The sequence below is a fragment of the Felis catus genome, chromosome C1, assembly GCF_018350175.1.
Source record: "Felis catus isolate Fca126 chromosome C1, F.catus_Fca126_mat1.0, whole genome shotgun sequence".
In the NCBI taxonomy this organism is placed as follows: Eukaryota; Metazoa; Chordata; class Mammalia; order Carnivora; family Felidae; genus Felis; species Felis catus.
This window is the reverse complement of record NC_058375.1, coordinates 76,019,003-76,046,512: the sequence shown is the minus strand read 5'-3', so window position 1 is coordinate 76,046,512 and position 27,510 is coordinate 76,019,003. Positions and strand designations below refer to the sequence as shown.

The 27,510-nt window shown below is 40.6% G+C and overlaps 1 protein-coding gene across 6 annotated transcripts in view; it reads right to left on the bottom strand.

The window, feature by feature from the left end:
• LRRC8D (leucine rich repeat containing 8 VRAC subunit D) overlaps nucleotides 1-27,510 on the bottom strand; it is a 121,255-nt gene that overhangs the window by 67,762 nt on the left and 25,983 nt on the right. The window lies entirely within an intron of this gene.

Here is a 27,510-nt window from a genome sequence, read left to right as displayed (position 1 = left end):
CCAACTTCAGGGAAATGCAGTTGTATTGAGTAAGCAGATAGAACACACAGCAAAGTTAAAACAGTGAAATACAGACACTGCTTGGTTTCTCCAAAGGACCGCATAGAGGTAGCCCTTCGCCATCAATAGGATGGACTTTTCATGACAGCTATCATGGTAATTCTCTCAGAGATGCGGAATGAAGAAACAGAAGCTGGGGGAAGCAGAATAGACTGCGAATGTCTTTGTACAGAATATGACTAGGTTGGTTCATGTCTTGCTTCCTCTGTGACAAACAGGAGAATTAAGTCCTGGTCACCAGAGTAGAAGAACCCCCATAGAGACTAAGGAAAGCATCGACAGCCACCTGCCTGCCTCCACTCCCCCGTCCACCCCTCACTGGGCAGGTTCAGAACTCGTGTCTTGGCAATGAAGTGTTGCGACCTGGAATGGATATGCAACATCTCTGAAGGCTGCTAGAACACTCTCTACATTGCATGCAGATAATAAGGCTGCCCTTCACGCACGCAGGGCAGCTCAACTCAACGGGCACTTACCATGGCAGTTCCATGTCGTTAACGCCATGCTAGTTTCTGTCAGTGGACAATTTACATTTATTATTATTATTATTTTTTAAAATAATCTTTTTTTTTTAACGTTTATTTATTTTTGAGACAGAGAGAGACAGAGCATGAATGGGGGAGGGGCAGAGAGAGAGGGAGACACAGAATTGGAAGCAGGCTCCAGGCTCTGAGCCATCAGCCCAGAGCCCGACGCGGGGCTCGAACTCACGGACTGCGAGATCGTGACCTGAGCTGAAGTCGGATGCTTAACCGACTGAGCCACCCAGGCGCCCCGGCAATTTACATTTAAACTATAGTACTTGTCCCCAAAGAACTTGCACTTAAGTTAGAGACAGAATATACTCTCGGGAAAGCAAATATGTATAGACCTAAGCCATATTCAAATTTATAAATTCTAAGTTTGAAATTCTGCAGAATATTCCTAGGTAGTGAGGAAGAAATCATTCAAGGGACTGAGCTATATAAACCAGGTCAAGAGAGATAGAATGACCCCAATGATGAATGTAGGTAAAAGCCATAGGTGCCCAAAAGGAAAACTGGAGAAACATAAGATAGCATTTAAAAGCAAACAATCCGAAATGAAGACAAAACATAAAAACAACCCCACAATATTTTCAGTGAAGCTTTACTGTGGAAAAGAGTCACCAAAGGTACTGAAATAAATCTGTCTGCCACCTGTACCAAACCAAACCAGATAGGATAAGTCACCAACATCTTCCAACTGCAAATCACCAGAGCACTTTATAATGAAGGTGATTGACATAAATCATTAACTCTTGAGATGATACTTAAGGTATCTTGTTAGTGGTCCTCTAAGTAGCAGACAGAAACAAGTGTTAATGAAAAAACAAAAACAAAAACAAAAAACGGAACCCTACTGCTATCAGAGACCTAAGAGTAATTATGCCCTATGTAAATTAATGTAAATGCAAGCAGTCTAAAAACTCTAAGCGTTGAATTCTGTTCAAATGTATTTTAAGACTAAGAGTAAATATATTTCTCATGAGGTGTAAGAGGGTATCTTCTGAATATTTGAACCCTCAAAGACCGTTAGGTACAGGTACTTAGAAAAAAAGCACTTCTGTATGTTTTAATTAATCATTAATGAGGCTCCAAATACGAATTCAACCTCAGGTAATCATCTACCCACTTTCTTTAACAAAGTACAAAACAGAAGCTATGCTACACTGTATTGCCCATGAGACTACGACCTTTAACCCTAGATATGGGTAAGATAACTCGACCCTGTAAATATAAGACAGCTGCAAGAAAAGGCCAAAGATACTCATCATGCTAACTGCTTGGGGCTCGTACCTTCTAGCAGTGGCAAATGAACTTTCCTTCACTAGCGTTTTATCTGTAAACAACTTACATAACTTTGCAACCTTGAGGCATGAATGAACCAACACAGGAAGTAACTTCACCATCCATTGCTTCAATGCTGTGTTTATGAAATATCTCATCTCAGGAACAGATTTTGAAGCAGAATTGTTAAAGCACGGTTCTATGCCCAAATGGAAGGTATGGAGTGTCCTACGGAAATTATCTAGATTTAATTCTTCCCAGAAGAACAGAATAGTTCCGTTGAGAATACTACTCGTTTACTTCCAGATTATCAAACTGGACCAACGTTCATCAAGCTGAACTGGGAGGGGTACCCGGTCCCAGGCGGTCACTGCTCTCTGTCAGCTGTTCTTCCATTATAGCTTAGTCCTGAAGAATCGTACAGCCAAGGAGGGGGCGGATGCTGGGAGCTACAACCATGAAAGCACCTATGACATCAGATTGGATTCCTCTGGGGAGTGGCAGAATGCAAAATGCGTCTCATTTCCTGACAAAATGGTGTTTCTTGAGTTTCCCTTCTAAATGTCCATACCTAAAAGGAAGGGTTTTTTTTTTAATGTTTTTATTTATTTTTGAGAGAGAGAGAGACAGAGCATGAGCAGGGGAGGGGCAGAGAAAGAGAGAGACACAGAATCCGAAGCAGGCTCCAGGCTCCGAGCTGTCACACAGAGCCCGACTTGGGGCTCGAACTCACGAACCGTGGGATCATGACCTGAGCCGAAGTCAGATGCTTAACCAGCTGAACCACCCAGGCGCCCCTGAGGGGTGTCTGGGTGGCTTGGCTGGTTAAGCATCTGACTCTTGATCTCAGCTCAGGTATTGATCTCAGGTTGTGAGTTCAAGCCCTACGCTGGGCTCCATGCTAGGAGTGGAGCTTACTAAAAAAAAAACTTCAGTGTACATCAATTTTCTAGAAAAACTAAAAGGCAAGCAAACACAATTTAACTGCTTTTATCTTCTAATTAAGTAGACTTAAGCACCCAACCAAGCTTAAGAGAACCACTACAGTTCTCAGACCATCAGAGCAGAGCTTGAACCTAAGTCTACCACCGGCTTTGGTATCCTTCACCCCGCTTCCTTCCCAATCCTTTAACTCTGCACTGATATGGCACCTACCCTACGTCCCCCAGCTAGAATTGTTGGGAGTCCTCTTCAAGTCATCTGCCAACTCTCATATCCAGAAGGTTGCTGAGTCCTAACGGTTTTAGCTTAGAAACTGTTCACCCGTCCTTCTTCTCCCCACTGCCCAAATCCAGGCTTTAACCACAACCAAACTCCCTGCCACCTATTTCTATCTACTGCAGCCTACTGTCTTTAGAAAAGAAAATGGAAATCTAATCGTACTTTTCCCCTGCTGGTTCTGGGATCAAGTTCAACCTTCACAAGTGTGCACAAAGCTGCAACGACTACTTCAGGTGCACCATGATCACATACCCTGTGAGGTTCCTGCCACCCTCAACTGTACCTACAGTGAGCAGGCCAAGAGAGCAATGACAAAATCCCCATCAAAATAATACGGTGGTGATATTTGCACCAGGTTCTTCTTCTACACCTTTCCCCAATTCCTGTTGCAAAGGCTCCGACGGGGGAGGAGGACTTTTTTTGTACTGAGTACAGTGGCTGAGAGGACGGGCTGGAAGCCTGGACTCCTCCTGGCGTGCCCCTTGAGAGCTGGTGTGATCCTGGACAAGTTACTTATTCGTGCTGAGCCTAAACTTCCTTTTCTGTAACACGGGACTAAGGAGGGCTGACCTCACCTCAAGCGTTGTGTCAATTAAGTGACACAGTGAGTGCTTATATTGATGTGCTTTATATGGGGAGGAATGAAGTGAGGTACGTTTACATAAATAAACCTCACGGGCATCACAGAATTCACAAATACTCTTCAAGCACGTGTGATGGGGTGTGCAGCAGTTGTGGGCGAGATGACGCAGATGTTTTTAAAGACACCCGTGTGATCTGAAGAGGCCTGTCAGCTTTTAAGGACTTGATCTAGGGACGCTTCACTTTGCAACCCCTTTTTATTTTTACTTTTATTTTATTTTTAATGTTTATTTATTTTTGAGACAGAGAGAGACAGCATGAACAGGGGAGGGTCAGAGAGAGAGGGAAACACAGAATCCGAAACAGGCTCCAGGCTCTGAGCCGTCAGCCCAGAGCCCGACCTGGGGCTCGAACTCACAGACCGTGAGATCATGACCTGAGCCGAAGTCAGACGCTCCACCGACTGAGCCACCCAGGTGCCCCATTGCAACCCCTTTTTAAATGATGTAAAGTTCCCTGGAAGAGATCAGTAGTTTCTGATTCTGACATTTTAGGATCTTAAACTCTTCTGATTTGTCTGCTTCATTACATCTTCTTCAAAACCAGGAATAAACACTCTGTGCCAGACACCAAGCAGAGTACTGGGGAATATAAAGTTGACTCTTATATTAGCCCACCATTAGAAGGCCATTCTTTGGCTTGGTTGTGCTGGTAAATTTAGTACCTTTAAAAGAAATCTCTTGGGGCGCCTGGGTGGCGCAGTCGGTTAAGCGTCCGACTTCAGTCAGGTCACGATCTCGCGGTCCGTGAGTTCGAGCCCCGCGTCGGGCTCTGGGCTGATGGCTCAGAGCCTGGAGCCTGTTTCCAATTCTGTGTCTCCCTCTCTCTCTGCCCCTCCCCCGTTCATGCTCTGGCTCTCTCTGTCCCCCCCCCCCAAAAAACAAAAGAAATCTCTTACATTTGGGTCCATTTTCCACCTTTTCGTGTTTCCTTTGCTTGTCACAGACAAGGATTCTACTTAACAGGTCTCTGAAAATGAGAGACTGCTCAACCCCTTCCACTTAAATTCTAACCCGTCAACAGGCAGTCCTTCCAGTCAGGGCAGCGATTTTCTCTCAACCTTCCAATCCCTGAAGTCACAGGGTCAAAATGTGGGTCATAATTTGTACCTTTTAAGAATTCCCAAAGCATGTATTTCTTAAATGTATTAGAATTCCCAAGAACTCCCAAGGAAATCTTCATTTTAAGGGAAAAAATTTTAGTTAAGTATCTTTACATGAAAAGATGTTCTATATCATTAGTCACAGAGAAACATAAATCACAATGAGATACCACTACACCCCTACTGAGATGGCTATAATCAGGAAGACAGATAATAACAAGTGTTGGCCACAATGTGGAGAAACCGAGACCTTCATGCACTGCTGCTGGCAATGCAAAATGATGCAGTTTATTTTATTTATTTTTAATATTTATTTATTTTTGAGACAGAGACAGAGCGTGAGTGGGGGAGGGGCACAGAAAGAGAGGGAGACACAGAATCGGAAGCAAGCTCCAGGCTCGGAGCTGTCAGCACAGACCCTGACATGGGGCTCGAACCCACAAACCGTGAGATCATGACCTGAGCTGAAGTTGGACGCTTAACCAACTGAGCTACCCAGGCGCCCCTAAATGCAAATGATGCAGTTTAAATGATTAAAGTCTGGCAGTTCCTCCGTATGTTAAATACAGAATTACTACAGGACCTATCAATTCTACTCCCAGGTATATACTAAGAGAAAGGAAAATATAGGCCCCCACAAAAATGTGTACACAAATGTTCATAGCAACATTACACACAACAGCCCAAACGTGGGAAACAACCCAAATGTCTGTCAACCAAGAAGAATGGATAAAATTTGGTATATCATATCTAGTTTCAGTTTTGCAAGTTGAGAAAGTTCTGAAAATCTGTTTCACCACAATGTGAACATAATACGGCTGAACTGACACTTAAGGATTTTTTTTTCTTTTCTTTTTTTTTTTTTTGCCATAGGGGAGCCTGGGTGGGTTCAGTCAGTTAAGCATCCAAGTCTTGATTTTGGATCAGATCGTGATCCCAGGGTCATGGGATCAAGCCTCACACTGAGTGTGGAGCCTGCTTAAGATTCTCTCTCTCCCCTTATGCCCCTCTCCCCTGCTCTCTCTCTCTAAATAAAAAAAATTTTTGGCATATCTAGACAATGGAACATTATTTGACAAAAAAAAAAAAATGAAATACTGACACTACAACATGGATGCACCTTGAAAACATTATGCTCAGGGAAAGAAACTAGTCACAAAGGTAACATACTATATGATTCTACTCATATTAAATGTTCAGAACAGGCAAATCTACAGACAGAAAGTAGATTAGTGGTTGCCAGGGGCTCGGGGAGAATGGAGAATGACTTGTAATGAATTTCTTTTCTTTTTTTTTTTTTAGTTTTATTTATTTAAATAATCTCTACATTCAACATGGAGCCTGAACTCACAACCTGAGATCAAGATTCACATGCTCTTCTGACTGAGCCAGCCAGGTGTTCCAAGTCTTTTTTAGGTGATGAAATATTATAAAGTTGATTGTGGTGATGGTTGCACAATTCTGTGAAAGTACTAAACACCACTGTACACTTTAAATAGGCCAATCGTATGTCATGTGAACTATATCTTAATCAAGCTATCAAAAATATGTAAGCAAAAAAAAAAACAAAAACAAAGGACAATTAAGTGAATTACTTGGTCCTTAGGCTAAAGCCATGACATTCTGTTTAGCTTAATAAAAGGCCTTCAGCTATGCAGTCTATATCAGTAATATTTTTACCAATTTTTCTTTTCAGTGTTAAGTATAATGATCTGATACACTTCAAGTCCTGACGGCCTTTCCTAGCTGCTTTGCTGTGTTCTTACTACACTCCCTCCTCAACAGGTGCTCCTGAGTGACAGGGCTTCAGGGTTACCTGGGTAACCACAAATCACCTACAGACAACAATAGAGAGCCTTGAGCCCTTCGTGAGACCAGAAGACAAGGTTTCTCGGGCGCCTGGGTGGCTCAGTCGATTAAGCATCTGACTCTTGGAGTTGGTTCAGGTCATGATCTCACGGTTTTGTGGGTTCGAGTCCTATTTCAGGCTCAGAATCTGCTTGGGATTCTCTGTCTCCCTCTATGCCCCTCCCCCACTTGTGCTGTCTCTCTCAAAATAAATAGAAACTTAAAAAACAAAAACAAAAAACAAGCCTCTCCATTCCTCTCACCAAGCAGAGGCTTTGTAAGATACAGATATAGTTTAGGAGGCTAGAGAGGTAGAGACCCAAGAGGATGACCCACTGGAGCCAAAACACCTTTGGAAATCCAATGATATGTTTGTGCATGGTCTGCAGTACGTTATGTGTGCCATAAGCAAGTGTTCTGACATGGGGCTCTAAGGAGCTCTAGAGGACCAGAGACATTCAAGAGTCTGTGACTGCTCCCAAAGAATCTATTTTGTTTTCATTTCACTGTTAATCTAAAAGAAACTGATATAAATACACAACGGGCCATCTGAATTATTCCCCTTACCAATACAGTGCCCAGGTTTGCATTTATGATCACAGTGGTTCTGAGCGATCCCCATCACTAACAGCACTTATAAATACGGTAGCAAGCACACAGGGCAACAATAAAGGCCATTGTTAAGACACTGAACAAGACTTTAATTTCATGACACCATGAAATAACAAACAGTAGAGTATGGTAGTATATTAACTGCTATAGACTAATAAGGAAAGGACAGAGGTAGACTTGATACGTCAACGATGCAGTCACACTAAGTGAAAGCCAAATGATATTACATTAATGCTTTCATAATAATGCCTTCAAAATAGCATGAAAGTATTGTAAAACAAAGGGTTTGTTTTTAGTGGTTCAAAAATTACAAAGTGGAGGCAATTATAAGAAAAAGAGTTACGTTCAAGTTGTTTTCAAAATAGTGTGAATGAGTCATTTCTATTATCTATTGACTTCCTTCAACAGTCTGACGCTTAGCCACATGCTAAAACTTTAAAAATTTTCCACATCTATAAGAACTAAAATCGACAAACATATCCCTGTTCCTGGTTTTAGTAACAGTTGAAGTAGGTATATGCTTGATGTTGATTTCAGTAATTCTACAATGCTAACCTTATCTTTAAATGTACAAGAAATTTACAGCACTAGCAAGAAAATGAGAAATCGTTAAAATCATCAAAATTGCAATTCAAGGACTGCTCACTGACAGATGTGTTCTGATAAGGTCTCACAGTTCTGAGATAGCAAGCAAGGCCTTCAAGTCCATAATGGGCTTCTGAATAACAGATTATGCTACAAACAAGTATTCCCTGCATTATTATTATCAAAATCAAAAGACTTATATGCACTAATTATTAGGACCTAAGGAAAACAAGTTTATATTATTTTTTTTTAAATCAACATAGGTGATTCAGTTTCAGAAAAAAAAGCACTCATCATATGAATATTTTTCATTTAAATTTTAATGGTTTTAAAATAGTTTGCATTTGTTTGTGACTTTTCAAGTGTTTCAATAGTTACCTGAGTGCTATCAGCATAAGGAGTATATATTTTGTGACTATACACATTTAGTGTAAGGAAAGAGAATTTAAATCATTAAGAGGAGTTTACTAAAATCTCCTTGAAAGAAATTCACGCGTAAGCAATACTGTATGTAATAACGTGAGCGTGATTTGGAACATGTTCATTCATTCAAAGAACATAGCAGATCCTACTGTGTGCAAAGCACAAAGATACAGAGGGAAAAAAAGACAGATCTATCTATGCTCACACGGAGCTTGGAATCTATCAGAAAAGGTAAATAAATGCAGTAAGCGAAATGTTAGGGAGGTACAAGGTACTGCAGAAACAAACATCAGAGGGACCTAATTTAATGTAGGGGTTAAAGAGGACTTCTTGAAGCATATGACATTTAAGGTGAGACGAAGGAAGAAACAGGAATTAGCTAGATAAAAGTGAAGCAGCAAAGGGAGAAGAGCATTCTAGGCATCAGACACATCGAGAAGGCTCACTGTCATGGAAGTGTAGCAGATTCAAGGCACAGAAAGACATTCTCGGGGCTGTGAACAGTGTGTCTGGAGTCAGGGGGAAGGGAAGGCAATACCATGAAATGGAGACTTTCTCATGCAAGGTCTTAAAGTCTTCTTAAGGACTCTGGCTTTTAACTTCTTATGAAGAAGTTCTGAGGGCACTGAGAAGTCACTGGAAGATTTTATGCAAGCCACTTACATATTGTGTTTGGTCATGTAAAAGCCCCTAAGACAGCGAGTAGAGAGCACTAGAGGTCAGACACAGGGAGGGGGCTGGAGGTAGCTTCAGCAGTCCCAGCAAGACTGGGCAGTGGCCACTCTGGAGCTGTGTGTTGAAGAAGTATATGGGAGTTCCAAGGGACAGCAGGAAAAGATTAAGAATTTAAGTTTAAGATTGAATTGAGACTACTTGGCAACTCATCGCAAGTGGCAGGGAAGGAAGAAGGTTATACTAAGAGAAAGGGCCAAGTGGTAACTGGTGGACAGAGGTGTCTTTCCCAAGATGGAGGAAGAACTGCAAATCCTTAGGAGTTGAGGACCACCTGCATTCAAAGACTGCTTTGTACAAGTTGTCTTAAAAAAAGTATTTTGTTTTTCTTGCAATTTCATACCTCTAAATCTATTATGAATAGTTTTTCTTTTTTTAAACAAAAATACTACTGACTTGCATAATCACTCACACCCAGGGGCGGCAATATTCAAAACAACTCTGTGTTCTTTTTGGGAAGTCTTGGTTCAAAGACAAAAATCAGAGAACAGACAAATCTTTTGATCCTTCCTACTGACACGGTGCTTCAATGCAAACCCCAAGCACTACTAAGACCTTTCTTTGATGGGACAAAGGGCAACAGCTCAACATAGGCACTTAGGTTTAAGAGGCTCACTCTACATTTTAAGCCACAGAAAAAGGATTTAAATATCAAAAGAGCTGGGAACTCAAGTTCAAATGACCAATGCACCTGGCAGAATTTAACCCAGCATTAAACCTCTCCATGCAAATTCACAATTTTCTAGGAACAAACAACTCTGGGAAAATTTTCCCATGACCCACCTCCTCATGAACATTTTTAATATTTCAAAAATGCTTAAAAGCCGGAACGAAGCAATTTTTAAATCTCAAAGGGTCAGAGCAACTGGAATTAGTTTAAGAATGCATTACACATGAAAGACACCAAGGCTCTATAAACAGGGCATCTTCTTCACACCAAAGCACAAGAAAACAAAGGAAGAATGAAACTAACACAGACCGCAGAAAATATCACATGAAAGGAAATCATGTCTGGCCGAGCCTACACCAGAAAAATCTCAAATAAACAGGTTTGGTTTTTATTGGCTTCCTAAAAGCAAGGAGTACAAAAACAAGAATCACAACCATTTTGAACACCTCGCAAGTAGAATTTTATTAATATTCCCGGTTATTAGGATTACTAAGGAGACAAACAGAAGCAGAGGATCCAGGGCCACCCACCCTGCCTGGTTGTGCACAGGTTAGCCCCATTACCACTCACTGTAGTGCACAATCTTTTGGGTCTGTCTCTACCTCTTCCTCCAGGGGCCAGAAGTGGGAAGACTACAGATGCCCCTTGAACAACATGGGTTTGAAGTTTGTAGATCCAGTTACACCCAATTGTTTTTCAGTAAGTACAGTACTATAAATGTACTTTCTCTTCTTTATGATTTTAATACTTTTTTCCTCTAGCTTACTTTATTGTAAGAATACAGTGTACAATACATCTATAACACAGAGAATATGTGTTAATTGACTATGTTGTCAGTAAGGCTTCCGGTCAAGGGTAGGCTATTAGTAGCTAAGTTGTGGGAAAGTCAACAGTTACACATGGATTTTTTTAAACGTTTATTTATTTATTTGTTTATTTAATATTTATTTATTTTTGAGAGAGAGAGAGAGAGAGAGAGAGAGAGAGAGAGAGACAGACAGACAGACAGAATCGGAAGCAGGCTCCAGACTGTCAGCACAGAGCCCAATGTAGGGCTCGAACTCACAAACCATGAGATCATGACCTGAACAGAAGTCGGATTCTTAACTGACTGAGCCAAGTAGGCACCCCATCAGTTACACATGGATCTTTGACCACATGGGGCTTGTTAAGCCCTTAACCTCCATGTCATTCAACGATCAACTGTATTTTCATGGGTGATCATTTATTTTATTTAATCAACACTTGTGTATTTACTACGTGCCACACACTGTTCTAAATGCTTCACAAATAAGAACCTAGTTAGTCCTCATTAGAACCATATGAGAGAGGCACTATGATTATTCCTGTTTTCCATGCAGAGAAATGAGGCAGGGAGAGGTGATAAAATTTGCCAAAAGTCAAAGTGCTAGTAAGTGATACCTCTGAGATATGAACCCAGTCTTAATCATCAGACTGTAGAGCTACAAAGGTTATTTTAATTTTCTCCTATAGTTCCTATATTTTCTTTAAATGAGGATTTACTGCTTTTATAATAAGGAAAAGCTAAAAGATCATTTCTACTTTGAAATACAAAACAAAAAATACATACATACATACATACATACATACATACATACATACAAACAAGGCCTCAAATACCTCTTCTATGAAATCACAGGAATAAACACCTCATCTGCTGGAAACCGAGGGGTTGGGCCAGATGATCTTCTTTGGATTACCTGCCACAGATCTTCAATTCCACACTCTGCTCCCCCATTACACAGGCAGCACAGGGAACGGAAAGTGTAAAGAGTACCAATTAAGAACATGTTGTCTGGAAAACTGACCTGGATCTAGTTCCAGCCTACAAGCTGTATAAACCTAGAACAAGTGGCTTAAGCCCTGTAAGCCTCAATTTTCTGGCCTGTACAGCTACACTTGTCTCCTAGAATTACCTGACATGAAACACTTAAAAACAGAAGAGTGCCTAGTATAGAGTAAGAGGTCAAAAAACTATTGAACATAGAGCCAAACTCTCATATTTGCCTATTTAGATCATTCCTGGGCCAGGGCAATCAAAGCAACCAAAGATCTCATGAAATAATTAAACATGGGCACAAGAAAGAATCTGAGTAGGAACCAGAAAGGTTTTCATCCATGCCTTACTTAGCTGTCAGCAACAGGACTAACAGGGTAGAGATCATCTCTGAGCCACAAAGAAATGACTGCTAGGTCTACAGGCTACGGTTATGGTGCTGCGTTGGAATGTATGAAATAACTACAACATTAGGTACCAGGTCTCCAATTTGCCTTTTTCTAATACGAAGAGATAAGTTTCAAGGAACAAGTTACTTCACCTGATTCTCCATTTCATTGCTTATAAAAAAAAAACTGAATTGAGTGGCCCCAAAGATTCCTTCCAGCTCTAACAATCTGTATTTCTTTGATGGTATAAACCTGATATCACTCTTTTAGTCATGAAGTCTGTACTGATGAGATCTATCAAATTTCTAAGTGATACCACTCTGTCAAGCAAGTAGATCTTCAAATAGCTTGTAATGAATAAATTTTTTATGTTGCCGGTTTAGTTATCTACAGAGATTCCCCAGTTATCTTGAAAATGTTCTCTTAAAATAATGCTTCTGGCCCTTCTGGACCTATTCTTCTTCTCTCTCAAATACAATATCTGCAATTAGGAGCCTGGCTCCAAAAAAAGAAACTTAGAGGAAAAATTAAATGTTACCAATACAGATTTCTACATTCATAAGCCTTTGTATAGTGAGATTTTTCTCTATCCATATCCAACTGCCATTTAGTGCTTTCGTGACCTTAATGATGAAGCAGAAAAAGCTCACAGGAAAGCTAAAGTAGTAATGGATCTTGGCTTCATCAAGGGTTTTATGACTGTCTCTTGTGCCAAATTCAAAGGACACAGAGGATCCGTAGCTGTTCACTCACTGACTTGCCCAGGTATCAGACATTGATGGCAATGTTACCCAAGGAGCTCAGGGCATCCCTTGGCACACTGGTGGACCCCAAGGCATAGGTATAGAGAGTAGGATGAGAAAGGAAGAGAAAAGAATTAAAAGCTCTACAAAATTTAACAGGAGGCCAGAAATGGAAGAGAGAGAAAGGAAAAGGGACACAGAATGAAAAGCTATAGAATCATATTCATTTGGAAGGAATAACTACACCAAAGTACTTTAGGTACATTAAATTCACATGACAAGCCTCACATCATCTTATCCTCATTTTATCCTCATTCTAAAGACAAGCAAACGGAAGCTTAGAGATTTTAATTTAAGACTGAATGGTATGTGTGCACGTTGTGACCTCAGAGAACTCACTTTGTGCCCATGGGAGGCGTTGGTCTCTCTGCAGCCATGACTGAAGATGGACAGCCTCTCTGAGGTGCCCTCAGCGCTGGGACCCTGGATAGGACAGGGCAGCTCAGTCCAGCTCGGCATAGCTTTGGAGATTTGTTTTTCATATGAAGCCAAAGTCTGTTGCCCTGCAACGTCGACCTGCCTTTATCCCAGGAAATCAACACATTAGCAGCTATAAGGTTTCCTGTCAAAGTCCCCATCAGTAATTAAAATTTTCTAAATGTCAGAAATTTTTCAAGGAAAATCTCAAAAAACCATATATATATATATATATATATATATATATTTTTTTTTTTTTTTTAAATAAGACCTGTAAGGTAAGAGTTAAGAGCCTTGGGATTTGCAAACTTACTGTAGGAAGGTTGAACATGGGTCTATCTTTGATTAGGTACTTCATAGAGGATGATATACATCTATTTCTATTAAGAAAGGAATCAGAGTTGCCTTAAGTTTTAATGTAAAAGATTTAGTTTAAAATATTACTGACTTGAGATCAGAGAGTACAGAGATTTTATCTCTTCCAGAAAAGCTTACATCGTACATTTCCTTTATCCTGGAATGGTTCAGATAAAAGCCTCCCTTAAGTATGAGATTTGTAAGCTTTCTTTCCCAGTACTGATGAAAGCTTACTTAAAAATGAAAAGCTCATCTAATGTGTGACCTTCAACTTAAACTGCCTGGCATTTAAGTTCCATCCATAAAGTGGGAATACTACTTGGTACACTGTATTTTAGGACTGTTGTAAAAATGTTGCCTTTTGGTCTTACTGTTACTGCCCCCTAAAATATACAAATTACTCATCTAGAATTAAATGCTAAAATAAGCAGGGAAACTTAAACAAATATAGAAAAGATTTCATGTATTTATATATTATATGTATATATGTATATATTAATTTGGCAACTATATATTTTAATGCTCAGTATTTGTAAAAGGTACTGACAAAATCATTGTTTCAATTTTTGAATTTTCACTTCGCCGTTTGTAACCACCTCCTGAAGGCACAAAGTGGGAGTTCGCCTCTTTGTGAGAACACTGCTTTAACGTCTCCATCTCATACTGGGCATTTGTGGCACCACGGATCACAAGCTCACACTTCCTTCAAAGAGCAAGTGATCAGGAAACACAGGGGAATCGTCATGAAATAAATGGGTGGTAAGGCAGACCAAAATTAGCGCCTACTGACTCTTCCCTGAGGGTACTTATTAAAGCATTACGGTTTACATTTAGAAAGGCAAAGATAACCTATTATGCTATCAGTTCTTTTGGGGGTAAAAGCTCAGGGTTGCAGATAATCCTCTTTCCCCATATTTAAAATAATGAGGGGATTATTTCTTTCTTCCATTCAGTTCTTAGCCCCAAACCATTTCTCACTTAAGTAATTTTCACAGCGGTACCTGAGAAGCAAAAAAGGCAGATAGAATGTCACAGTGTAGACAGTGACAAGTTAAAAACTGAAGGAACCAATGGCAACTCAGGTCAAAGGCAGCAAAGCCAACACAGGTAAGGTTTAAATAAGTGGGCAACATAGAAACAAACACTAGAATTCTCACCAATGTTTCTCCATTAACATTTCCATGTATCAAGTCTCTCACTCAGGAATGAGTTTAAAAAAAGAATCAAATTACTTATCCTTAATCCCACACCTAACTGAAGGGTTTACTAATATGGTTTATACTGCAAATGTCAATTCATTTCAAGCTTATCTTAAGAAGCATCACAAATCAGAAACTTGACTTCTGACCTCTCTACTTCTTACAAAATACCAAACATCAAAATAATATACAGGAAATGTATTCAATTCTACCCAGAATCCCTTCAACAGCGATATTTATATTTTTGTATTTCCTTCGAAATCTGTATGTATTTCAGCACAGCTGCAATAATCAATGTGCTCTGAATGAATTCTTTTTTACACTTATTTCATAATTTTTCCAACTGTCTTTGTTGGATTCTATTAGCTTTAAACAGAATATGACAACTAGTTCATTTCTTACCTTAAGTGAAATTTCCCAACTCTATTAATAGACTATATTAGAATGGAGACCTATAATTTTCACCTGGAAATACAGACAAAACTGGTTTGCTTTTTTAAAATTCTCTTCTTTAAGAAGACACAAAAAGCCTCACTGGTCTTTTGCTTACTTGGATGCAGCAGGCAAGCAGCAAGAGATAATGATCCCAATTTTAGAGGCTAATGAACTACTACAGTACTTATAAAATTTATGGCTTTCATGAAAACACCTGGCAGATTAGTTGGTACTAAAACCATTTTTTATTTTATACATATATATTTTTAAGTTTATTTATTTATTTGGGGGGGTGGGGGCAGAGACAGAGGGACAGAGAGAGAATTCCAAGCAGGCTCTGCATTGTCAGTGCAGAACCCGACACAGGGCTCAATCTAATGAACCCTAAGATCATGACCTGAGCCAAAACCAAGAGTCGGATGCTTAACCAAATGAGCCACCCTAGAACCATTTTTTAAACAAATCTACATTTTATCTGTTTACACTGAGCCATGCAATTTCTAAGTTTTAATGCGGGTTTGATTTACATGCAAATCCAAATACATTGAGAAGATATAATCAACATCGAAAAAAACAATGGTTATTTTCTCTACTACGGCAATGAGGGGGAGTTTTCTGAAATAGAGACAGCAATAGCCTCACATTAGTTACAAGCTCTTCACCTACTACTAGAGGTACTACCTCTAACAGTCTCTCCCCACCCTGCCCAACACAGGTTTCATACCAGGAAACCAAAGAAAGATTACAAGTTTTACAAGGAAAGCTCCACTTCAAACTGCTTTTCAAGTGTTCTTACACTGCTCATTATTTTGTGAAAGACACTTAAGAGGCATAAGGACATTCCATGCAGAGGAAAACTTAATTATGCAGAAACAGAGAAGTATGCTTAACTCTGTATTAAGTGAAAACCTTTTTTTACGTCAAACCACATGGTGGATTGATCCCTAAGTCATTCTCACTGTGTAGGCAGAGAAGGTACAGGGCAGGAGTGACAACCTTCCCAGCGCAAGGGGAGCAGCGGCAGACCCCTTCCCTTGTTCCTACCAGTGCAGTGATGGGGCTGTGAGGCAGTGTGGTGGTCTCAAGCTGGAAGACAAGAGAGGGTAAAGCACAGAATAGGAAATTTTCAGCTTATTTTGCTGTCATTTGCCCTCTCCTCTCCCTTCGAAAGGAAAGGAGCCTTTTTTCTTTCTGATTATAAAAGCAATACCCACTTGCCATGAAAAGAATCGGATAATACAGAAAACTATAGAAAAGAAAATAAAGGGGGACCTGATTGGTTCAGTCAGTTGAGCATCCAACTCTCGATTTCAGCTTGGGTCATGATCCCAGGGTGCTGAGATCAAGACCTAAGTCAGGCTCCACACTGAGTGTGGTGCCTGCTTGAGATTCTCCTTCTGTCCCTCTGCCGCTCTCTCCTGCTCGCATACACTCTTTCTCTCTCTCAAATAAAAAAAAGAGGGGCATCTGGGTGGCTCCGCTAAGTGTCTGACTCCTGGTTTTGGTTCAGGTCATCATCTCACAGATTGTGAGTTCAAGCCCCACGTTGGGCTCTGTGCTGACAGCAACGAGCCTGCTTGGGATTCTCTCTCACCATCTCTCTCCCTGCCCCTCCCTCATTCATGCTCTCTCTGTCTCTCAAATAAATAAGTAAATAAATAAACATATCAAAAAATACTTAAAAAAAAGTAAATACTACCTATAATTCTTCTACCCAAAGATTAACTATTCTTAATGTCTTAGTATATATAATATTCCAATTTTTTTCTATGCATATGCACACAAACATGTTTTTGCTTTTAAAAAAAATTTAGAAAGTGAAATCAATTGTAAACTCTACAGTGATCACCAAAAAAAAAATTCGTAAAGTATAATTGACATGTTTAAAGAGGAGATAAAATAGAATCATATAAAATGTTTGCTTAAAAACCACAGAAGAAAATTCAGAAAAAGGAAACAAATAGCCACTGCAACAAATAGAAAACAGTTACCAACATGGTAGACATTAAGTCCACTAGATCAATAATCACCTTAAATGTGAATCATGTAAATACACGAATTAAATGATACAACTTGGGGTGCCTGGGTGGCTCAGCCGGTTAAATGTCTGACTTCAGCTCAGGTCATGATCTCGCAGTTCATTAGTTAGAGCCCCGTGTTGGTCCATGCTGACAGCTCGGAGCCTGGAGCCCGCTTCGGATTCTGTGTCTCCCTCTCTCTCTGCCCTCCCCCACTCGCACTTTGTCTCTGTCTCTCTCAAAAATAAATGAACATTAAAAATTTTTTTAAAAAGATACAACTTAACAGATTTTACTTTTAAAAAATAAACCCAAATATATACGGTCCATAAGACACCCAGTGTCAACACAGACCTAGGTTAAAAACAGAGCAAGAGGGGCGCCTGGGTGGCTTGGTCGGTTAAGCGTCCGACTTTGGCTCAGGTCATGATCTCATGGTCCTGAGTTCGAGCCCCGCGTCGGGCTCTGTGCTGACAGCTCAGAGCCTGGAGCCTGTTTCAGATTCCGTGTCTCCCTCTCTCTCTCTGCTCCTCCCCTGTTCATGCTCTGTCTCTCTCTGTCTCAAAAATAAATAAACGTTAAAAAAAAAATTAAAAAAAAAACAGCAACAAAGAGATCAAAGCTGTATGGAGCTTTGAGATCTGTTCTATCTTTTCTTGAAAGACAAATGCAGAAAAAAACTGGTCTATCGAGAAATTCTGTAAAGTTCTCAATGTTTAAGTCATTTTCCCAGTATACATAAGTATTATCCAATATTTCAATTTATTGACCTATTTTATAGGTCTGACCAAATATTGACCTATTTTATAGGATCTGAGGAATACAGAATTGCATATTATTTGAACCCACAAATTAATGGTAAATAAATACTTAACACACTTATTTCTCCCTAATCTTGCTTGTATCTAACAAAAATCTGCCAACCATAACACAACTGATGCCCTTCCTTAAAGATGAGCTCTCATTCCTTGTTTCTGGAAGTAGAGAAATATTAACAAATGTTCTTACTGCTACTTGAGAATGTGTGTGTATAGTAATTCTGTAGATTCCTTCTTCCATGCAGTTTCATGACCAATGTGAGCTGCTAAGCTTTTATTACTAGCTGAGCTCTGAAATAATTCACTGATCTAGCATGTTTAAGTTCAAGTTTAGACGCTATATGTTTGCAGAAACTCAGTGGGTTTTTCTCTGATCTTCCCGAACTGAATGCCCAAAAAAGGACATTTTCATTGCTGCATCTCTAGCATGGCCCACACTGACCAAACACACGTTGGAAGTGGACTCCACTAAACTAGGAAGTGGTCCGTTGATGACAATTTCACATATGCCAATGGAAGTTTCTGAATTCCACATACATATCCTGGTTCCTCATGTTAAAAGAGGAAAAAAGGCAGCAATTTGATTTTCTGAGGTTGGAAAAAAATAACTGAAACTTTCCCATTGTGTGATGATGCTGGAATCTTTGATCTCCACTACTCTAAGTTCACAGTCAGGCTACTTAGTTTATTTTGAGAAAGCAAACCTTTCCTGTTGTTTCTCAGGAAATGGAAGAACACATTTATAGACTATGTTTTAACTTCACATTTAGACGGTTTTAATTTTTTTTAACTATGTTTCACTTAGATGAATATTTAATTATGTGACGAAATTAAGACTTTCAGAAAGAAACTAGAACAGTTGCCTGGAGGGAGAATAGTATTCTCAGACTTAAGCTAAAAGGGTGAATTTAAAAAAAAAAAAAAAAAAAAAAGTCTCATGCAAACTGTTACACCCTGTTTCTTCCTGTGAAGAATTTTCCAAGCATTAAGTTGTGTAATAGCTTAATGAAGAAAAAAGGAAATGCCCAAGTTTCTCTCAAATATGTAATAGCATAGAGAAAGATTAGAGAATTAATTTTAAAAAGAGTGTCCCATTACCTGTTTAGGCTTGTTAAATTATTACAGTAAGCTCTGGAGGTACTCACCTGATCTGGATTCACTTTTCTTTTATTTTTATTTTTATTTTTTTAACGTCTATTTGTTTTTGAGAGAGACAGAGACAGTGTGCAAGCTGGGGAGGGGCAGAGAGAGAGGGAAATACAGAAACTGAAGCAGCTCCTGCTGCTCCTGAAGCAGTCTCCGTCAGCAGAGTCCGACGCGGGACTTGAACTCACCAGCCATGAGATCATGACTTGAACTGAAGTCGGACGCTTAACCGACTGAGCCACCCAGGCACCCCATCACATTTTTTTTTAATCTTTTTTAAAAATTTTTTAATGTTTATTTATTTTTGAGAGAGAGAGAGAGCGCGCGAGCAGGGGAGGGGCAGTGAGAGAGGGAGACACTGAATCCAAGCAGACTCCAGGCTCTGAGCTGTCAGCACAGAGCCCGACACGGGCTTGAACTCACAAACCGTGAGATCATGACCCAAGCTGAATTCGGACGCTAAACCAACTGAGCCACCCAGGCGCCCTGATCTGGATTCACTTTTTCTTTTTAATCTTTAAAAATTTTTTTTTAATGTTTATTTATTTTTGAGAGAGAGAGCACGAGCAGGGGAGGGACAGTGAGAGAGGGAAACACAGAATCCAAGCAGGCTCCAGGCTCTGAGCTGTCAGCACAGAGCTGGATGTAAGGCTCGAACTCACAAACCATGAGATCATGACCCCGGCTGAAGTTGGACGCTCAACCAACTGAGCCATCCAGGCACCCTGATCTCGATTCACTTTTTAATGTTAGCTGAACTCTAGGGCTTTAAGATGTCATCCCTGTTTGTTTGTTTAAGATTTTATTTTTAAGTAATCTCTATGACCCAATGTAGGGCTTGAACTTACAACCCCAAGATCAAGAGTCACATACTCCCCTGAATGAGCCAGCCAGGCACCCTGTCATCCCTGTGCTTAACAGGAATCAGACAGTTTAAACAGCTTTGAAAAGTAAATGTTCATCCAGGGGAAGAACATTCCCAACTGAGCCTTCAGTGATGAAATGCTTCAAACTATTTCTGGTTTCTCTACTAGCAAAAAAATCAAGGTGTAGTGAAGGAGATGGGAAGGAGAAAAGTCTTTTGAGGCAAGATGCTGGAAATAATGCTCACCCTTCTTCGACTGTTGAATTCTCTTCCACAATGCTATCTTTTTGATGAGGAGGGAGAAATACACCCAGTGAAAATAAAATGCAATCATACAAGGGAAAGAAATACCACAGATGACGAATGCAAAGACCTCCTACTGCCTTTACAAAGCGCCCTGTGAGGTCTTGGGGAGACGAGGCACACACACGCAGCAAACCTACCCTGTCATCGCCCTGCACCACTCACAGCCCCATGCCTCTCTCCTTTCCCGCTGAGCTACTGGGTGCAGGCCGGCAGTGGATCCGGGACATGCTATCCAACAGCTGGCCTGGCCTCTTGCTGTCAACTCCCCAAAGGCACTGGCGAGGGCTGATATCAGAGGGACTCCTGAATGATAAATGACAGGAACCTAGCTTCTCTTACTGTTCTGGCCACTCATTTTTGTCTAATAACGAACAGGTCTCGCAGATGTTCTGGGACCTACGGGAGACTCGAGGGGACATGAATTGTAATTTTCTCCCCTGAAAGGTGAGGACGGCGAGGCTCAGTGAGATTAGTGGACTTCCCCAAGGCCGTTGCCTGTTGATGGAACTCAGACACCAACTCGGGCTCCCTAACGTTCAATCTCTTAGCTCCTTCTGTGCTCCTTTTCCTTCCTTCCCCCTCATCCTTAGGTTCCTTAAATCACCATCTAAACCTAACGTTTCAGGCAAGGCTTTTGGGTTTTATTTTAAAAGGTCAGTCACGGTATTTATCTTACTGTATGAACCAGAAGAAAACCCCACCATCAGCACCTAATGCCAGCTGACAAAACACCAACTGATACACTTACTCATCCTAAATCCGTGAGCTCCTTTCTCCAAGTTTATTGTTACCAAGTCTCAACTATCATCCCCAGGCCCCCTCACTCCCAGATTTCATCGGCTCCTACTTTACTAAGAAAACCCAAGCCATCAGGAACGAACTTTCTCAGCTTCCTCCTCTTCCACTAGCACTCATCTATAGTTACATGTATCTTCTTCTTCTTTTTTTTTTTTTTTTATGTTTATTTATTTTTGAGAGAGAGAGAATGTGTGCATGAGTCGGGGAGGAGCAGAGAGAGAGGAAGAGAGAGAATCTCAAGCAGGCTCCATGCTGACAGAACCCTCCCTCCCGACGTGGGGCTTGATCTCATGAACTGAGATCATGACCTGAGCTGAAATCAAGAGTCAAGTCACTTAACTGAGCCACCCAGGTGCCCCCACAGTCAGATGTATCTTCTCTTCCTCTCCCATCCCAAAGGAATGACTGTCCCTGTTCCCTCTCACGATACCTCCTTTGATCGTGCACACACTCCAGATCAAATCTTTTCTGAAGCCTTACTCCACCACTCATTCTCTCTTCTTCTACTTTTGGTTACTCTCTCCGCTTATTCTCAAACAAAATACAAGCTCTGGTCACAATTACACCTGAAAAATATTCCTTCATGGACAAATGTGTGCACACACGCTCCAATTGGTGCCTCCCCCTCAGTCCTTCCTCATTCTTGACTTAAGAACTCTTCCGACTACCGAATACCAATTGAATTTCTCATGGCCAAATCCAGGCTCCCACTTTCAGTCTTTGCTCTACCTGGCCTTCCCGGGGCCTCCCAGAGACCTGAGAGCTTTTCCCTATTTACTACCCGGGTGCTTTGGCCAGTTCCTTACCAGAGCTTCAGAGAACTTATCTCTAAAAGCCAGTAACGGGGCTACCCGGGGGGCTCAGTCGGTTGAGTGTCTGACTTCAGCTCAGGTCATGATCTCATGGTTGGTGAGTTCGAGCCCCGCGTCGGGCTTTGTGCTGACAGTTCAGAGCCTGGAGCCTGCTTCGAATTCTGTGTCTCCTTCTCTCTCTGCCCCTCCCCTGCTCGCACTCTGTCTCTCTCTCCCCAGAATAAACATTAAAAAATATATTTTTTAAATAAGGTAAATAAAAGCCAATAACATTAATGATTTCAGGGGGTTTTATTCAAAGGACCATATGACAATAGACAGAAACAAGACAAAAACCCTAGTGCTCAAGCTTCCCATCGGTTTTGTTTGTACCATTTCCTGATCTTGCTTCGTTCTCCCCTTTTGTCTGTTGGTCTCTGGTCATAGGGCCATCCATCAGTGATCTCAGCTACATTCACAGCTACAGTCATCAGTTCCAGTCACTCCCCAAAGCACATCTCTGGCTGTGACTTCTCTCTAGGGCAAGGCCTCTCAAGATCAACTGAACGTCCCAGGGGCACCCCAACTTGACTCCAAACTGAAGTCACTACTCTCTCTCCAAACTTGCTCCTCTCATACTTTCCATTCTGACTAATGACACCATCAGCGAATTTTCCCAACCAGAAACATCAGGGGCCATCTTTCTTTTCCCTTCCCTCCCACTTTCCATTCAATCAGTAACCAATTCTCTCTCCTAAATGAGTTTCAAACCCATCCTCTCCTTTCCTTTCCCACCATGCTCAACATAATTCTGGTCCTCACTACTTCCACCTGGGTTGTTTTAATAGTCACTGGACTTCTCCCTGCTTCCTTTTCATGTACCTTAAGACCGTGACTTAAGCATTTATTTCATCTCTGGTCGGGAAAAAAACACCACTACCAGAAATAGCATGTGTAGCCCTGGACATGGCTGGATCAAGAATCGAGGCCAAGATGTACCTCCAGCCCCCTTTCCCCTGCACCATGACCTCTCTGCTCCAGTCACTCATACTCTATGTTCCTCGCACATTGAGCTCATCGGGGCTCCGAACCTGGACTATTTCTTTCGTTTTTTCCCTTCTCTACAGCCTGGTAAGTAATCCTATCCCTCTAATAATCGGCACCAAAATCACCTCCTTCATGAATTCTTCCCTCACAAATAAGAAAGAATAAATCACTGCCTCCTTTGTGCCCGATTCTATTATTATTTATCACAACGTACCGTGGTAAAGTGCCTCACTTTCTAAGTTCCAGTTAATGATTTATGTGTCTATCTTCTGAGGTCGGGCACTGTGTCATATTCACACTATATCTTCAACATTTAGCACAATGACTGGCACACAGCAGGTAGGAAGAAGAGAGAGAAGGGAAACTAAGATCTAGTAGTCTGGAGCTCAGCAAATGTCTGCTGAATGGATGAAGTAGCTTTGCTGTCAGTTATATTAGAATAATTGAATAAGAGAGGAGGCTGGTAAGACAGGTGGATCTGACAGCTGGTGAGGTGAGCATAAAGGAACCTGAATGAGAAATGGGAAATGTCAGCACAGATGAAGACCTCTCCTGAGTATGTAAGTTCAATCAGGTCAGTAGCTGGGGTTGTTATCATCAAACTTAGGTGAATACCTAATGAATCCTGTTTAAAGCACACTGGGAGAACAACTCCAACAGCCCAAGGGCATGGTCTTATCTGTCTAAGCAGGTTTTAGACTCTAGAACGTTCTATATTATAACTTTATTGGACTTTGTGCAAGCTTAGTAAATTTCAGTAGACTGCAACCCTACATCCACAAAGCACCTATAAATAACTCCAAACAAAAGAAGAATAAAACATAGCCTATCACCCATATAATGCTAGACCCGATGGCCAAGAAGAATATCTTTGGTCCAGGCAACCATGCTATGCAGTATCTATTCTGAGACCAAAATTTGTCCCCCACAGTAATTTCGCATTTACTTACAATAATATAAGCCATGTTATATACAACATGGTTTCATGCCATTTCATCAACTAAGGAAAAAGGACACTATTCTGCACAGGCATGCAAATGCTTGTTTATCAAATCAAGTAATCCAGCATTCAGGGTGACATGTATTAGAGCCTGGAAGAGGGATGAGACCAAGTGATCTGAGAAGAGTGTGGAGCAAAGTAAACTTGGGGAAAACCAAGTCAAAACTGGCAATGTTTTCCCAATAATAAACAGACATCTATAATCAACAGGTTTTCAAGAGTTTTCAGCCATGTATTACAGCATCACAAACGTTCACTCAAAAGCCATACTAGGAATGCACATCCCAGATCTATAAGTACATGCAAAGCACTAAAGAGGAAAGAGAAGCCTTTGAAGTGAGACCCCCCCCCCTGCCCTACATAGATAACCAAGTGTGGAAGGGAGCCATGTTGCTAAAAAAATAAAACTGAGAAAGAAATGTAACGTAAGGAATGTTAAATTACGTTACTAAATAATGCTCCCAGTGAAGTAAACACATTGCTAGAAGACATCTGCAGGTGTTAAGAGTTAACACACACAGAAATAACAGCAAGAAATCTACCTAAAATAATGTATTTTTGAACTTTATTTTTTTAATGTTTGAGAGACAGAGAGAGAGAGAGAGCGCATGCATGCGTGTGCACAAACATGAGCAGAGGGGCCGAGAGAGAGGGGGAGAGAGCAGGCTCTGTGATGTCAGTGCAGAGCCCAACGCAGGGCTCAACCCCACAAACCATGAGATCATGACCTGAGCCACCCAGGTGCTGCTATTTTTGAACTCTTAAAAATATATCAATCTTGGTAATATAAATGTACATGTAACAAGACATATTTGAAAGCCATAATAATTTTAAAAGGGTATCAATGACCCAGGAACACACAATTAAGTCACCTAAACAAATGAGAAATCTCAGAAAGAGATCTCTATCAATATACACTTATATGCTGGAGGCAGCACCAACTGTAGAGAAAGAGTAGATTATTTCGGAAACAGTGTTGGTCAAATTGACTCACAACATGACCAGTTTTTAAAAAATAAAAATGCGCATGCTGGTGTGACTCAGTCGGTTCAGTGTCCGACTCTTGATTTTAGCTCAGGTCATGATCCCAGAGTCGTGAGATTGAGCCCTGAATCTGGCTCTACGCTGGGCTTAAGATTCTCTCTCTTCTGGGGTGCCTGGGTGGCTCAGTCGGGTAAGTGTCCAGCTTCGGCTGAGCTCATGATCTCACGGTTTCTGAGTTTGAGCCCCACGCCGGGCTCTGTGCTAACAGCTCAGAACCTGGAGCCTGCTTCAGATTCTGTGTCTCCCACTCTCTCTGTCCCTCCCCCACTCATGCTCTGTCTCTCTCTCAAAAATAAATAAACATTAAAAAAAATTTTTTTTAAAGATTCTCTCTCTTCTTCTCCCTCTGCCCCTTCCCCACTTATGCTCTCTCTCATTCACAAATAGTTTCTACCTCATATATTAAATTCCAAATAGTTTAAAAACTCAAGAGTAAACCTATAAAACTTGAATAAAGTAAGGGAAGACTAAACCATGGTATGATCCTAGAACAGGGAAGGATTCCTGAAATGACTTAATCACAGACCACAATAACATTAAAAACGGATGGGTTCACCTACATTAAAATTAAAGATTTTTGTTGTTGCTAATGAAAGTCACCCTACACAGTTATCAGGCGAGTGACATACTGGGAGAAAGTGTTCACAATACCGAAAGCAGAGAAGGGATTCGTTTCTAGAATATACAGGAATGCTGGAAGAATTCTTTCAAAGAACTTATCAGAAAAGGGCAAGAGACCTGATTCACAGAAAAGGGAAATTAAATCAAGCAAAAGGAAGGGATGCTCAACCTCACTTGTAGTCATAAAAAGGCAAAATTAAACTATGAGGTACAAATAACATCTATCAGATTGGCCAACATCAGGAAATTTGTTAATAAAAAAAGAAATCATCATGCAGTATTGGTGGCGATACAAACCTGCCAACAAACTGCAGAGTTCCCAGTAAAACAAATACGCTTACAGCCTAACATCCAGCTGGGCTGCTTGTGGCCAATATTGCCTCAAGACACTCTCACCAACAGAGTCAATATATCTAGGCTTTTTAGGGAAAAAAATGAATACATACTGTGCGAAAGCCAAAAATATTCATAAAAACCTTAACTCTTCCACGTCCCTAATTTCCTAATGCCTTTATATGCTCTGTGGCTGTAACTTAACCCCTGCTGAGAGGGCAAAGTTAAACTTAAGACTAAACGAAGTGTGATCATTTCTCTTCACTAGGGAGGTTAAGGACAGAAAGAAGCAGATATAAAGGAGGGGCAGTTTTAGCATGGGGAATCAGAAATCTGGATCCCAGTCCAGGGCTTCACTTGTTTCTGTGAATGGGTAAGCTATAATTTCTGCCTGCCTCAGTTTCCTCACCTATAAAACAGGGAGATTATCCACCGTGCACAACACCAGGAGGATTAGAGACAATCCATGTAAAGGTCTAGCACACATGAAGTGTTAAGTAGGATGTGATTTTTTGGTTGTTGTTTAATCAGAAAAAAAGACATTATGCACTAACCTTAATAAGTTTTGGTGCTCGGCCTATCCTGTCTTTAACAGAACACCAAAACCACAGAAACAGGCATGGAAACCAAAGAGACCGATTCAGTAGGAACTTATGTGTCCATTTTTTCCACCAGGAAATAAGGATAAATAATATCTCTTTCCACGTACTTATCAAAAACTGTAAAGGTTAAGGTTGAGAGGAAGCTTCTTTTAGCTTCTGGGAAATGAAAATAAGGCTGCTGCTGGTGGTACTTAAGCCAGTGGCAATTATGCAACTGGTGTCAGAGTCCTGACTATATTAACGTAAGGAAAGGATATTCACAGAAGTAATGCAGGGAAAATGGTCTTACAAGAATTCCAGTTATCCATAACTGGATACTTCTAAGATCTCAAAGTTGACCATGAAAAACAATTAACCTGGAAACAAAATCAGATTCAAAGTCAGGACTTTACACATCATCTATTTAATGTACAAGAAAGACAGAGATCGGTATCTTGATAATCTGACTGGCTAACAGACTGTACATTTAAATCACCATTTCGCCATCCCTAGCCCGGAGCAGTTGTTTTCCTTTGGTCCTGATTTTCCAGCCCATGGACTTCAAGGTGCTGGCAGATTTCAGTGCACTGAACCCACGTCTCACATAGATATACACTTCTACTGTGTAAGTACAAGAAGATGTTATAGGCATTATTTACACTATATATTCAGCTGAGTGATAGATACATAGTACCTCTGTCACTCAATATTAGCAATCATCAGAAATAAGAAGTAAAACTCTAAGCAAATCAAAATCTTTGAAATCTTTGAGTATTAATAAAAGCTTCCCAATTTGCGTGAAGGGTTGAGAACCACTGCTTTAAAGCTTGCAATTTCCAATAGAAGACAATTTTTACTATATAATGGACATGAAAAAACCAGAGGGTTTTGAAAAAATGAAAATGCTAACACAATCAATCTCTACTCTAGCCCTCTCTTGGTCATAAACTTCTCCTTGGCATTTAACATCAAAGCTAGTATGCTTTCATTCCTATTCACAAGCTATTGGAACTGTCCCAGACAGACAGAAATGGCAGTACA